General features: G+C 47.0%; 1 protein-coding gene across 5 annotated transcripts in view; it reads right to left on the bottom strand.

The window, feature by feature from the left end:
• BBS9 (Bardet-Biedl syndrome 9) overlaps positions 1-13,928 on the bottom strand; it is a 372,846-nt gene that overhangs the window by 312,580 nt on the left and 46,338 nt on the right. Inside the window, exon 1 of one of the 5 annotated variants that reach the window (XM_078152103.1) lies at positions 11,077-13,119. The exons of the other annotated variants lie outside the window; for them this stretch is intronic. The gene's annotated coding sequence lies outside the window, so the exon portion shown is untranslated. Of the gene's footprint in view, positions 1-11,076; positions 13,120-13,928 lie in introns of those variants that run through there. 5 annotated transcript variants of the gene reach the window in all.

Genomic DNA, 13,928 nt, shown 5'->3' with positions numbered 1-13,928 from the left:
ACTCTTACAAAGAGTAAAGTCTGTGCCAGTGTATCAATGAGGATTAATTATGGCAGGATAAATGTAAACTTGACAATGCAAAGGTTCTATAGTAAGCTTGCTTCCAGCCAAATCTGCAGATCACTCGGTTAAGGTGGACATTAAATTAGAGTTTTAATAATGCCTAAAACCTACCTCTTGTGAGTCTTTTCCTGTTTTTTTTTCCTAACTTTCCAAGCCTAATTGGCTAAGACTTGTTTTCAAGATTGATGGAGAGCTGCCTATTATTAGAAAAGAGTCTTGATACCTGTCACCAAGTCCCAGTTGAAAGTTCAGAGCAGTGGTCTATAAGCCATCATTCTGAAATAGCAATCCCTCCTCTCGGGCCCTAACAAAAAGGGTTCTTTGTAATACTCTTTTATATTTATTTTTTAAATTGTGATGAAATCAAACTAACTGTGCTTCAACTCCAGTGGCCTGACAGCAGCAGCAGCAGCCTGGAAGGTGCAGCTCTCACCCCGACAGGGTGAGCAACTAGCAAAGACCACACCCCTCTTGGCACAACGGTCCAAAAACAATGCTATCTACTTTGCTCTTCCGCTCTAGTTACAGCATTTACTATCTGGTTTATACCTTGGGCAGAATCCAGGGGTAGAGGAGGCAACAGATGGATATTCCAGCCCAACTTGGCCAAGTCCCACAATTCTTCCCAACATCAGCTTCTCAAGTGACCTTTACCACACTGGCACCTGAACTGACGCGGTCCAAAAGGGGCTATTCTATGACTATCAAAAAGTGAACAGCTCCCTTTAGAAGCAACACCAGATCTTTTCCGTCTCACATCTATCTGTTGTCCCTCTTCAGTCGTGCTTAGACCTGAGCTCAGGATGGCTTGGCTGGACATTGGTCCAGGTTTCCTACAGGCTGATTTTCCCCCACTGCTTTTCACTGTACTGTGGGTCGCCATGTTTCTCTGCTTGGCAACATCAAGCATATGCTTGAGCTAATTCTCTCCCCACCAAAACCTCCCCTATTTCTCACGAAGGTGCCACCATCCTTAAGGTCTCCAAGGTTCCTGACTCTGGCATTATCATTATGCCCTCCCCTTGCTTCTACTTTGAAAACTGTCCCCTTCGTTCAGGCCCCCATCCAGCCCTCTCACCTGGATCATTCCATCAGCCCAAATGGGACACCCCACTGCAGTCCATCCTCCATGTTGTTCAAAGTCCTTCTCCTCAACCACATATCTGACCAGGGGACTCGACTCCAGTGGTCTCCTATTGCCTCTACATTAAAATACCACTTCCTCTGTTTGGCCTCCAAAGCCCTTCAGAACCTCGCCGGACATTACTCACCTTCCTCCTCTCTGACATCCTTGCCTTCTCATTGTTCTTCAGACAACACTCAAGTCTTTGCTTTGGCCATCCCCCACAGCTGGGATGCTTTCCCTCCTTGTCGAGAGCCTTTTTGCCTTTAAGACACAGCTCAAAAACAACCTTCTACCTGAAGCCTCTGCTGATCCCCCACCACAAATGGCTACTGCTCCCCAAACTCCCTTGCACTTTATATATGTGTGTGTATGTATTTATATTCACTTTATATTCTGTATACTGTATACATACATATGTATATGTATATATTTATATATTCACTTTATTCTGTATACCATACACACACATGTACATGCGTGTATGCGTATATATGTATGTGTGCGTGAATATATGTACATATTCACTTTATATTTATTCTGTACACCATATATATACATGTGCGTATGTGTATATTTGTGTGCATCACCACATGCTTGTTTATACTGGCAAGCCACAAAGGAAAACCAGAGAGCGACCCTTGGAGAGGCCCTCAGGCCACGAAGTCAGTCTACGTGGGCTGCAGACAGCCAATGAGCAGGATGGTAGAGAGGGACGGATAACGCCTGGCGATCCCCGAAGCTTTCCCGGGGTTCCCAGGCACTCCCTGCTCCAAAAACCCTTCTTCTCACTAGCAACACTTGCTGCTCCATGCTGCATGACCTCAGAAGAGCCCCAGTGCAGATGGCCCAGAGAGCAAGGCCGAGCCATCCAGGGAGAGACAGCACAGACTCGTGGGCAGTGCTGATGGTGATTGAGACATGGTAAATGGTATAAAAACTACTGCCAGGAAACACAAGAGAGAAGGACTCAAGGAAGAGAAGCCATGCCCTTGTTTGGTAGCCCTCGAAGGTGAGAAGACCCAGAGTAAGGCCTCCAGGAGGAGAAGGGGATCCCCAGAGAGCTGAAAACATGGATAAAAACAGCCCAGGAAGAGAAAGCATGGATGGAGCAGATGTGCACTGGTGACAGCATTGCTCAAGTGGAGGAGATCCCAGATGTGTGGAAGGCTGGCGACCTGTGATAACTAGACGTCCTTGGGTGCTGCAAAAGGCAAGCTGAAGTATCACCCATTTGGGGAATCAGATTAAATGGCAGAGGGAAGTAAGAAGGATATTAGCCAAAGGATATTCCAGCTAAACTCCTTTATTATTTTGTCATTCACGATAAACACATGTCAGATTAAACATTCCGAGCCAGGTCAAATCAAGTTAACAAGCCCTCACAACGTAGCAGGCATGGCGCTGAGCTGGGGATACAAAGATACAAGCTTGGTCTCCACCCACAGCAGGCTGACCCTCAAGTAAATAATGAGGTGCCCAGAAGTGGGGCTTCAGGCGGAGAAGGCCTCGCCAGCTCCTAGCTCTGGTCCCTTCTGTCCCCACCCTATCTCACATACCTGGACAGGGGCTTCCTCAAGGAACTCCCTCCTACAGCTAGTCTCCACCTTCTCAGATCCATGTTGCACAGTGAAACCCTAACAGAAGGTTACTTCCACAGCACTTGTGCCTTTTCACCCCATACAGTTCTCTCCCCACGCCTCTGACTCTCAGCATTTCCTGGATCTGCTATCCATCCCTCGGTCTACACTGAGGTGTTGAACACATGGCCCTCAACACTCCCAAGTGCAACCAAACCAGATCAAAACGTTATTAGGAACTCTCTACCAAAATAAGCAAAGAGACAATCAAGCAGAAATCACACTACGTTTTACTACACAGCCGATGTGCCACTCACGGGGGTCATTCCATACAGACTAGCTGCTCATGGGCCCCAGGCCCACTTCCTTTAAGAAGATCCACTGGGCCAGTACAGCAGCTCCAGTCCAAAGCACTTACACATATTAACACTTCTAAAAATGGAGAGAGTAACAAAAACAGATGAGGGTCAGCACTGCTTAACGAAGCCCGACTGACACACAACTTTGCCAAGTTCCATTATTTCTGAGACTTACCCTCTGGAGGTCAATTAAACTACCTTTGACATTCAGTCTTGAAGGAAGCAATTTAGCATCTTAAAAGTTTAAAAGAAACACAGGCCATAGTGTTCTTTCATTTGAAACCTTTTTCCAATAATACTGAAATGCTTTGCTCTCGTGTATTTTATATTTTAATTTCTTTTTACAATGGTTAGAATGTTGGAGAACAAAAATACCCCAAAATATGGAACCACCTTATATTTGTACAGGGCTTTGCAAAGTGCTTTCATACCTATAAAGATCCAAATATTTCTGGTCTTGGGCTCTTAAAAAACATCCTCCAGTCAGTCAGTGGTCAATGTCACCCAGCAACGCGGCACAAGAGGGCTTTGCTTTTACAATGCAACCCTCCAAGACGAGGCAAAAGGCCTCTCCCTCACTCCTCCTGTCCCTAGCAAAAGGAGTGTTTTCACTTTCCTCTCAAGGCCAGATGTCCTTCCTCCTCACACCCCAGTTTGGAGGCTCTCCACACCCCAGGACCCTGAAGGAAGAAAAGGTCATGATTACTGAGTTAGGGATTTCTGAAAATTGAGGCAAACAGGAGAGGTGACACAGAACTGGGGGAAAGCACACATCAAAAAGGGAAAGAAGAGGTTCCTGAGCCCCAAGAGGGGGAGCACTGATTTCCACTTGCACCACCAGGTCACTGTATTAAAGGGATGGCTGACACCAGGAAGCCTGGATTGCCACGGACCAGTGCAGCGTCACACTAAAGAGGACTTCCTGTACTCTGGAAGAATCCGAGAACACTAGGTAAACCTCGATCCGTGCCGCAAACACTAGACAAAGCCTCTTATTCTGATCCTGGGAATCAGATGTTGGGATGTGGGCCAGACAGCAGTCTAACAGGGGGTTCTGAACTGACCAAAGAAGTGGCTCAGAGTCGTCGTTAGAGGCCACTTTGAGGAAGGTCTCCGAGTTCCCCAGGGTCTAGTCGTTGGACATTTTTATTAGTGCCTTGGAGGAAGATGGGACGCCTGTCATACTTGCAAAGGACACCAAGTACACAGGAAAAACCAACATGGCAGACGATGGTCAGAAACCAGAAAGATCCTCAGAGCCTAGACCACTGGTCTGAATCTAGTAAGAGGAACTTTAATGGGGATGAGTCCTTAACATACTGACTGGCTTCAAAATGTTAACTGCACAATTCCAAGGCAACAGAGCTATGGCCAGGGGCAGGGATGGGACAGGACCTGGGCCTTCATTCTTGAGAGAGGAAACTTGGTCCAACCAATTCAGGTTGACATCTAGATAACCATTTCTCTGAAAAATATCTGGGCGTTTTTGTGAACGCAGTGTGAGCTAAGAGTATGCCATGGTCCCCAAAACCCAACGTCAGCCTGAATTGAGACGCTTTGTCCAGCTGAACCTTGCCTGGCAAGAGCACATATCAACTATGTGCAGGCCTGGGCACCCGATTTTTAGGAAAGTCATTGTCCAACTGAAGCACAGCCAAAATGGCCGAAGACCACCCCCGACAAGAAGGGACCAGAGGAATTAGGGATGATAAGTCCAGAAAAGTTGTTTGTTTGTTTTTTAATTAAGGAGTAGCCAGGACAATGATACTGTCTTGGGGCATTTAAAGGGCTGCCAAATGGAAGAAAGATGAAATTAGACTCTGCTTTAATGGGCAGAGGAAACTAGGTGTCACAGTGGGTCGAGTGCCGAGCCTGGAGTCAAGAAGACTTACACTCCTGGGTTCAAATCTGGCCTCATCCACATCCTAGCTGCGTGACCCTGGGCAAGTCACTGAACCCTGTTTGCCTCAGTTTCCTCATCTGTCAAAGGAGCTGGAGAAGACAATGGCCAACCAGTCCAGTGTCTCTACCAAGAAAACTCCAGATGGGGTCACAAAGGGTCACAAACAACTGAAAAATGACTCAACAACTACAAGGCAGACCTATGAACTTTAAGTGGAAATACAAAGAGAGAGCTTTCATTTTAACATAAGGAAAAGCTTCCTGAGACTCCCAGCTAGCCAAAAAGGGAAGAAAAAGGGCAGCATGGAAGGGCAGATAGAGAAGACAACCTGAGTTCAAGTCCAGCCTTTGAAGACATCACACTCGTCAATCCTGTGATTTAGGTTGCTCTAAGATCCTAAATCATAACCTGGCCAATTGCTATCTGTGCCAGCGAAGGGAGTTTGTTCAAACCAGAATATCCTCCACCTGATGATACCACAAGCCCAGTCACAGAAAGGTGGAGGATGCAGCCTCAGGAGAGTGCTCTTCACCCCTGGGAGACCCTCAGGGGCTGGCTGGCTGCTAGACAGTGACGACACAGGTGCGACTAGGCCTCTGCCTGAGGTTCTGACACCGGAGCTCCGGGACTCGGCTGCTAGCTGGATGACCTCTGGCCTCCCCCACTGGAATGTGAACTCTGGGGTGCAGGAACAGTACATTTGCCATTTTTTATTTAATCACTGAATAAATTTCTTGCTGACATCATACCTCCTCTAGGCCTTGGCATCTTCATCTTAAAAATAGGGGGATTAGATCAAGAAGTCAACATATATGGAGAAGATTTGTGAAAGCTGGAACACTAATGCATTGTTGGTGGAATTGTGAACTGACCCAACCATTCTGGAGAGCAATTTGTAACTAAGCCCAAAGGACTATAAAAATGTGCATACTCTTTGACTGAGCAATAGTACTTCTAGGTCTGTATCCCAAAGAGATCATAAAAAAGGAAAAAGGACCCACATGTACAAAAACATTTATAGCAGCTCTTTTTGTGGTGGCAAAGAATTGGAAACTGAGGGGATGTCCATCAATTGGAGAACGGCTGAACAAGTTGTGGTATGTGAATGTAATGGAATACTACTGTGCTATAAGAAATGATGAGCAGGCAGACTTCAGAAAAACCTGGGAAGACTTGTATGGTCTGATGCTGAGTGAAGAACCAGGAGAACGTCGTACACAGAAACAGCCACATTGTGTGATGATCAACTGTGAATGACTTGGCAATGAAAGGCTCTAAGACAACTCCAAAAGACTCATGAAGGAAAATGCTATCCACATCCACAGAAAGAACTGAATGCAGGGCAAAGCATACTATTTTTCCTCTCTTTTTTTCTTTCTCATGGGTTTTTCCCTTTTGTTCTGATTCTTCTCTCACAACATGACTAATGCGGGAATATGTTTAACATGATTGTACACGTATACCCTATATCAGATCGCTTGCTGTTTTGGGAAGCAGGGAGGGAAGGGAGGAGAAAAATTTGGAACTCAAAATCTTACAAAAATGAATGTTGAAAACTCTATTTACATGTAATTAGAAAAAATAAAACACTATTAAGTGGGGGGAAAAAAGAAGTTAACATACACTTGTAGAGTGCTGACGATGTGCTAAGCAGCGTGCTGTGTCAGGTGGGTGTACAGCTGAGATAACAGAAGGTGTCTTCCTGGAAGAAGCATATTATAGCTTAGGAAGCAGCTTTCAAATCACCACTCAGATCCTCCCTATCTCTAAAAATTTGTGACTTGATCTTAAAATCAACAGAAAATAAGAAAAGAGCCTGACTTAATCCACGTCCACAGAGGTGGAGCGGGATGGAAGTAGGGGGTCCCATGCCAAGATGCCTCAGGAATAAATCTGAGAAAACTATGAGTCTTCAAATCACGTAGTATTTAAATGTCAGCAGTAGGCCAAGGTGATTTATTCTTTTGCAAGAAGCAAAACTTTTCATTTCCCTAGACGAGAGATAGCATGGGACAGAGAGCCCTGGCCTTGGGGTGACAGGACGTGAGTTCAAATCCTTCCACGGAGGCTTACTTTCTGTGTACTGATCTTTAATACTTCGTGTTTTATATGCATTTAGAAAACGCTTTTCAGAACAAATCAAGCCTACCGCATGTCACCCTCCCCTGACAGCAAGAGCTTTCTAGAGAACTCACTCCCATCATGCCAGGTTCCACAGCCAGCCTCACACAAGAAAGTCTTTGGAGGTTTGCTGTTGTGTGTTTTCAAACATCCCTGAGAGATTGCCAACATCCTTTCTGCCCTTCCCCCCACAGACAGATGGCGGCTATTGACAGTAGCCAGGGAAGCATTTCACCCCTGAATTTCTGCAGCAGAGTCTCCGGGAGACTGGGAGATACAACCAAGTTCAATGTTAGATGATTAGACCCCTCTTGATAATCTTCTCCCAGGAACTGAATTTTTACCCAACTCAACATACAGGAAGATGATAGACGAGAACAGCATTGTTTAGTAGGTCCTGGAGCAGGAACAGCGTGCCCTCGAGAAAATCCAACACGCAGCAAGAACACTCTTGATAGTCAAAGTCTTCTGAGGCTCCAGAAATTTGTCTCAGAAACGAGAGGGAGAAAGTCTCCCACACAGCAAAGTACTTACAATTGGTACTAACTCAGAAACAGAAGCTGATGCTCTGCTCAGCTTCCTCTCAGAAGCATCAGCCCCATCTGTTGGGGAGACAGGGGCCCAATGGAGAACGGTTCAGGAGTGCCCCAAGAGCTATCCACGCCCTATCAGCCAATTCCCCATCCCCCAAAAAGAGCACGGATCTGTTATCAGCACTAACGCGCCCACAAAAAGGCCAGCTGTGTTCTGCCTATCAACCCAATCTTTGGAGGGTAATCAAAGGCTCCAGATGGCCCAGGGGGAATCTAGACTTTCAGTGATAGTATGTGCCCACTGATTGGTTTCTCCAGCAGTAAAGACGAAATCCCAACATTTCAGACAATTAGACATTACCCTGGACTGTGAAGGATTAGATTATCTAGCACCGCCATATAATTCGACGGATGGCGGCTCACCGAGCCTTCACTTGGCTATTTTCTTTGGCAGACCTCAGAACCCCAGGAATTCATGAATTTTTATTTATGTGACAATGTAATCCCATACAAGCTTATGGTAGTCTGTTCATTATTTTTAAAAATATTCCTGAAGCCTGGTATTTATTATTTGTAAAAATCTCTTCATCTTGCAGCAGCGTTTAAGGTCAAAAGAAAACTGGACTGTGAATGAGCAGCCAACGTGGGGCTGAGCTCCGGCTATGGGGCCGCTCTCGCAACTTCTCTGGAGACCAGTGTTCTATCAGTCCAATGACAACAACTGCAAAATGACATGGAAGGCATGCCCATGCTCCTTTCTGGATAAATGAACTGCAAACACACTGGCCTTTTCTTATGCTGTCTTGTCATTCTATAATTTGTACCCCCACTAGTACCGTATTTTTGCTTGAAGTTTTTCCCTAAGGGAAAAAATTTCTGATGGAAAATCACATTATGATTTAGTGAAATGAGAGCATTAAAAGGATGAAGGGGGGGGAAGTGTTTTTTCTCAAATCTACCAAAAAAAAAGGAAAAAATAGAGAGAAGGTAGGTACAATTCTTAAATAATAAGATCATTTTTAAAATTTTTGTATGGAAAAACCAGACCTTAGCCACCACGCGATGAATTTTTCTGGCCAAGGCAACTTGGGAAGTCCATCCCCTCAGGCAAAGAACAAGATGGGACAATGTGTCAATAGAGGTCACCCTGGCACTGACATGATCAAAAGATTCTGGCAACCAAGACACAAAGGCCTGTTTTCTTAGATGGTTTCCACAAAAGAGTTTGATCACCCTGAAAAACAGTTTCCAAATATGAGTGTGAGTATCATCTAACATTTCTACCCCCCTCATCCCATCACTGCCTTATCATGGCACAGGGGCTCGAGCAGTAGCTCAATGAAACTATGAGCTATGCTCACCCAAGATGGACAGGTCAGAGGGGAGAGATCTGACTGGAGAAGGAAATGGCCAACCACTCCAGCATCTTTGCCAAGAAAACCTCATGGAAGGGCTTGGCATGCTATGGTCCACTGGTCACGAAGACCTGGACATGACTGAACAACAACATTCTTCTAACATTAACCCAAACATCTATTAGGCACCTACTATATACGAGACCCTGTGCTACTGGGACAAACAGCACGAGTTAACTCTTGCCTGTTCAAGTCTGATAAGGAGGACAAGACAACACAGAAAGGAGTCTAACATGAGATAAAACAGAGGGTAAGAGAAAAGCTGACTTCTGATGGAGGGAGGGAATGAGCTCTGGTGGACAAGCAATGGGCAGAGAAACCAAAGCCCTGAGTTTGGATTCTTGCAGGCATCCTGGTAAGCCCTGGGCCCTCGGGGAACTCACTTACCTGGCCCTTGGTCTACTCATCTGTAAAATCCATCAAACCAGGAGCGGAGCCACAGAACTCCTAAGGCCTCTGCCAACCCTCCAGTTAGACAATCTAAGCTCTGAAGGATTGTGTCTCGCTAGAGGCATGATGAAAGAGGTGGTATCTGAATCAGGCCTCGACAGAGGGGCCGAATTTTAGAGCATGACCAGTGAGGTTTGGCTGGAGCACAGCTAGGACAGTAACAAAGAAAACTGGAAGGTGGACTGGAGACAGAACATGGCACACCAAGGTCCAAAGCCCAGCTCCTGAGTCGTGACTCTGGTAGGCAGGCAACGGCAGCCGTCAAAGAACAGACGGCGGGACAGGAGGAGACACCAAGAACCAGGACACCCAGAAAAGAAGACACTTAGTGATTTATTTTGGGAAACCCACCTCTCTTTGCATCAATCGCTGATCTACGGCTTAACGTTTGGTGTCTTTGTAAGCCCAGAGGGTCCCAGAACCAGAGAACTTGACCCCAACAACTGCGGGGTCGCAGAATTCTCACTCTGAAAGGAGGCTCAGAAATCCTTTTGTCCATCCCCTTCACTTCACAGCCTGGATAACAGAACCGGGCAGGCTATACGACCTGTCAGAGCCACAGAGGTATCGAGTGCCAGGATTGCCTCCCAATGAGGGCAACAACAATGATTAGACCATTCCAAACTAGTTTTAAGTGTTCATTCTGAATATGTAAAAAGTCATCCTCATACCAGCAGCTGGTGGAACAGCGCATAAGCACAGGCCTGGAGGCAGAAGACCCAAGTTCAAATCCAGCACTTACTGGTGGTGTGACCCTGGGCCAGTCACTTCTGCCTGCCTGATTTCCTCATCTATAATGGGGATCATAATAATGACAGCTCCCTTCCAGGGTTGTTGCAGGATCAAACAAGATAATTGTTAGGAGCTTAGCACATAGTAAGTGCTGCAGAAATCTCAGCTATTAGCTATTATGAAGTTATGGAGAAGTGGGGAAGTGCCAAGGTTCTTAAAATACGCAAATGTGATTCTTGATGCTAAAGAAATGCTGACTTGTCTCAGATTAGATTACTTGATAAAATCATAAATAATCAAAGACCCCATAGCAGAAAAGCTATTTGGCCCTTGGGGGAGGCAGATGCCCATATATTTCCCACTGCCACTTTGACCGGCAGTCCCGTGATTCCTACAACAGAAGACGCGCCCCCTGCCCCCTGGCCACCCAGCCCACCAAGCCCTCCCGATTCCTCCAGCCTGCGCTCTACCTTCAGCCCCCACCCTTCTGGGCAGACCCCTGCTATCAAGCCGTGGACAGTGTAGATGAGTGTGGAACGGTTATGGTGTGGAAGAGTTACACTGATGAAGGAGATGACAGAGGGGCTATGCCCAAGCTTTACAGAGGTCTGCTTCAAGGTCCCAGTGGAATCTAAGAGAGGGCTACACGTGAAGTTACCATGTCGAGCTTGGGATTTCTTTTTGAGTCAGTATTACTGTTACTGGTTCAGCCAAACGTGGGCACAGCTGATGGCAGAGGGAATGAGAGGAGGAGGAAGGAGGAACCAGAAACATCTACACCAGGGAGTGGCTCTTACCTTCTGTGATGTCCTGGACCCCCTGGGCGATGTGATGAAGAACCTGGGCCCTTTCTCAGGAATGAGTTTAGATGTATAAAACAAAAATGCAGAGGATTATATAGGGAACCGATCATATCAAAATATATTTTTAACCAAGATCAAGGACCCAGGTTAAGACTCCTTGCTCTTGACAATGCTAACTGACAAAATTCACAAGCTGTAAGATACAGAGAAGACCCTGATGGGACAACCACCAGCCCAGAGAACTGACCAGCTTTCGAGGGAGAGGCTGAAAAAGTATACATTGGTATCATTTTTATCCAGAACGACAGCCCAGTATAGCGGAGCGAGGGCTGGCCCTGAAGTCAGGAAGTCCCCCCTCTGACACCCAAGGGCTGAGAGGCCCTGGCCGAGTCACTTTCAATGCCTCAAGCTATACCCTAGACTGTCCATTTCAGACAAGTTTTCCAGTCACATCAATGAGAGGAATTTCTCAGCCAGGAGCTCCTTACATTGACAAAATCAAAGCAAAATATCTCAACCAAAAATATAAACTGGGAGGAAGAACAGGGGCTGGTCAGCAGAAGGGAAAGCAGAATTGTGAGCTCCCTGACCCAGGGAAACCCCAGAGCTGGTCCTGGGAAGAGCCAGCATCTACACAGCCCTGGAAGGTTCGCACAGGGCTTTCCCTAGGATGGGGAGAGTAGAGGGGAGGGGAGGGGGAGAGGGACGGGGAGGTGCAGAGAGCAGAATCATGGACCTCTCCACCACACCCAGGAAACTCACCACTGGGAAATCTCATTATGCTGCAAGCCTGCCCGCCTGCTCCTCCCATCTCCTCAGTCTTAGGTTCCCCTCTGATCGCCCGGCAGGGCCATGAGCTCCAGGGCCTCAAAACACAGCTTCTCCCAATTAAGCCCCAGCTGTATGGTCTGGGGACTTCTCTGGCCCTTTCCAACATGCCCCTTCCCCTCCCCTTTTTGGCATCACTCTGTCTAGGCCTCATTAGACTGCCTGCCCCTTGAGGGCAGGGCCTGTCCTTATCTTTATTTGTAGTTGAATCCCCAGCATTTAGCACTGTGCCAGGCAAAAAGCAGGCACAGTGTTCATTAATGTTTACTAAATGCCCACTACGCTGAATAATAGTCAGATGACTGACTAGATAGGGAGAGAGATATCTACACATAAGCATGCACACAAACATAGATGTGCGTGCCTATGCTCATGTACACACGTATATTATACATATATATACACTATAAGTGTATAAATGAATATCTTTAATCTTAAAAGGATAGCTAATACCTACAACTAAAGCATTAAACTTGCAAAAAAAAAGGCCAGCAATACCGCAGTGAGTGTCTGAACCACATTAAAATGTAAATTTTTAAAAACTTTAAAACCCTGTCAAAAATTAACCCAAACCTGGCACCCAAGAGCTCTGACTTAAAAATTGAAGTAAAGAATAATCCTGAATTGGGGCGGCTGGTGAAACTGGGGAGGAAGCCACTGCTCCGCGGTCATCTCCAGAGTATTTGCCACAACAAAGGGGCTGGAGCAGAATGTGCCGGATGCCTCCCACTGAACTGAAAGTTGAAACAAATGTCAGAAAAGTCAGGGAAAAAATGACTCAGGCCATTAAAAATATGAAGAAGGAAACTAATAAAACTCAGAAAAATAAAACTAAATGTCTAAAGGAAGGAAGAGAAACAAAAGGGAGGAATTCATATAACAGTGAATAGTTTGCAATATGGCCACACACAACCCCAACCTCCCATCGGATCATGAAATTAATTCAGCAGGAAGCCAGAGCACACAAGACAGGGCGGGGAGCAGGACCATCTGAAGAGCAATGGAAAGGCGGACAAGGACCCCGCTGGCCTAGAGCAACCACCATCCCACTCCTGGCTAAAAACAAAATTATCAATATGCAGCCAGGACTGTGCTGACACTTGTTGTCCAGATGATGGCAGCACCTGACAGCCACATGGACTCTTCTGGGGTGAGAAGAAAGAAAAAGAGAGAGCAAGAGTGAAAAAGGGAGGGAGAGAGGGGGGACGGGAGGGGGACGGACGGAAGGAAGGAAGGAAGGAAGGAAGGAAGGAAGGAAGGAAGGAAGGAAGGAAGGAAGGAAGGAAGGAGGAAGGGAGGAAGGGAGGAAAGGAGGAAGGAGGAAGGGAGGGAGGGAGGAAGGGAGGGAGGAAGGAAGGGAGGAAGGAGAGGAGGAGGGAGGGAGGGAGGGAGGAGGGGGGTGGAAGGAAGGAAGGAAGGAAGGAAGGAGGGAGGGAGGGAGGGAGGAAGGGAGGGAGGGAGGGAGGAGGGAGGGAGGGGGGGTGGAAGGAAGGAAGGAAGGAAGGAAGGGAGGGAGGGAAGGAAGGAAGGAAGGGAGGAGGAGGGAGGGGGAGGAAGGGAGGGAGGGGGGTGGAGGAGGAGGTGGAGGGGGAGGGAGGAAAGGAAGGAAGGAAGGAGGGAGGGGAGGAGGAGGAAGGGAGGGAGGGGGTGGGAGGGAGAGGGTGGAGGAAGGAAGGAAGGAAGGAAAGGAGGAAGGAAGGGAGGGAGGAAGGGAGGGAGGAGGGAGGAGGGAGGGAGGAAGGAAGGAAGGAAGGAAGAAAGGAAGGGAAGGAAGGAAGGAAGGAAGGAAGAAGGAAGGAAGGAAGGAAGGAAGAAGGAAGGAAGGAAGGAAGAAGGAAGGAAGGAAGGAAGGAAGGAAGGAAAGGAAGGAAAGGAAAGGAAAGGAAAGGAAAGGAAAGGAAAGGAAGGAAAGGAAGGAAGGAAGGAGGGAGGGAGGGAGGGGAGAAGGAAGGGAGGGAGGAGGAAAAGAGAGAAAGAATAGGATTTACAGCAGATAGGAAAGAGTCATTTGATCTTCA

Source organism: Phascolarctos cinereus, unplaced genomic scaffold (genome assembly GCF_003287225.1).
Source record: "Phascolarctos cinereus isolate Bilbo 61053 unplaced genomic scaffold, phaCin_HiC Scaffold_4;HRSCAF=312, whole genome shotgun sequence".
NCBI classification, from domain to species: domain Eukaryota; kingdom Metazoa; phylum Chordata; class Mammalia; order Diprotodontia; family Phascolarctidae; genus Phascolarctos; species Phascolarctos cinereus.
Note: the sequence above shows the minus strand (reverse complement) of the source record. Positions and strands in the feature narration are given on the sequence as shown.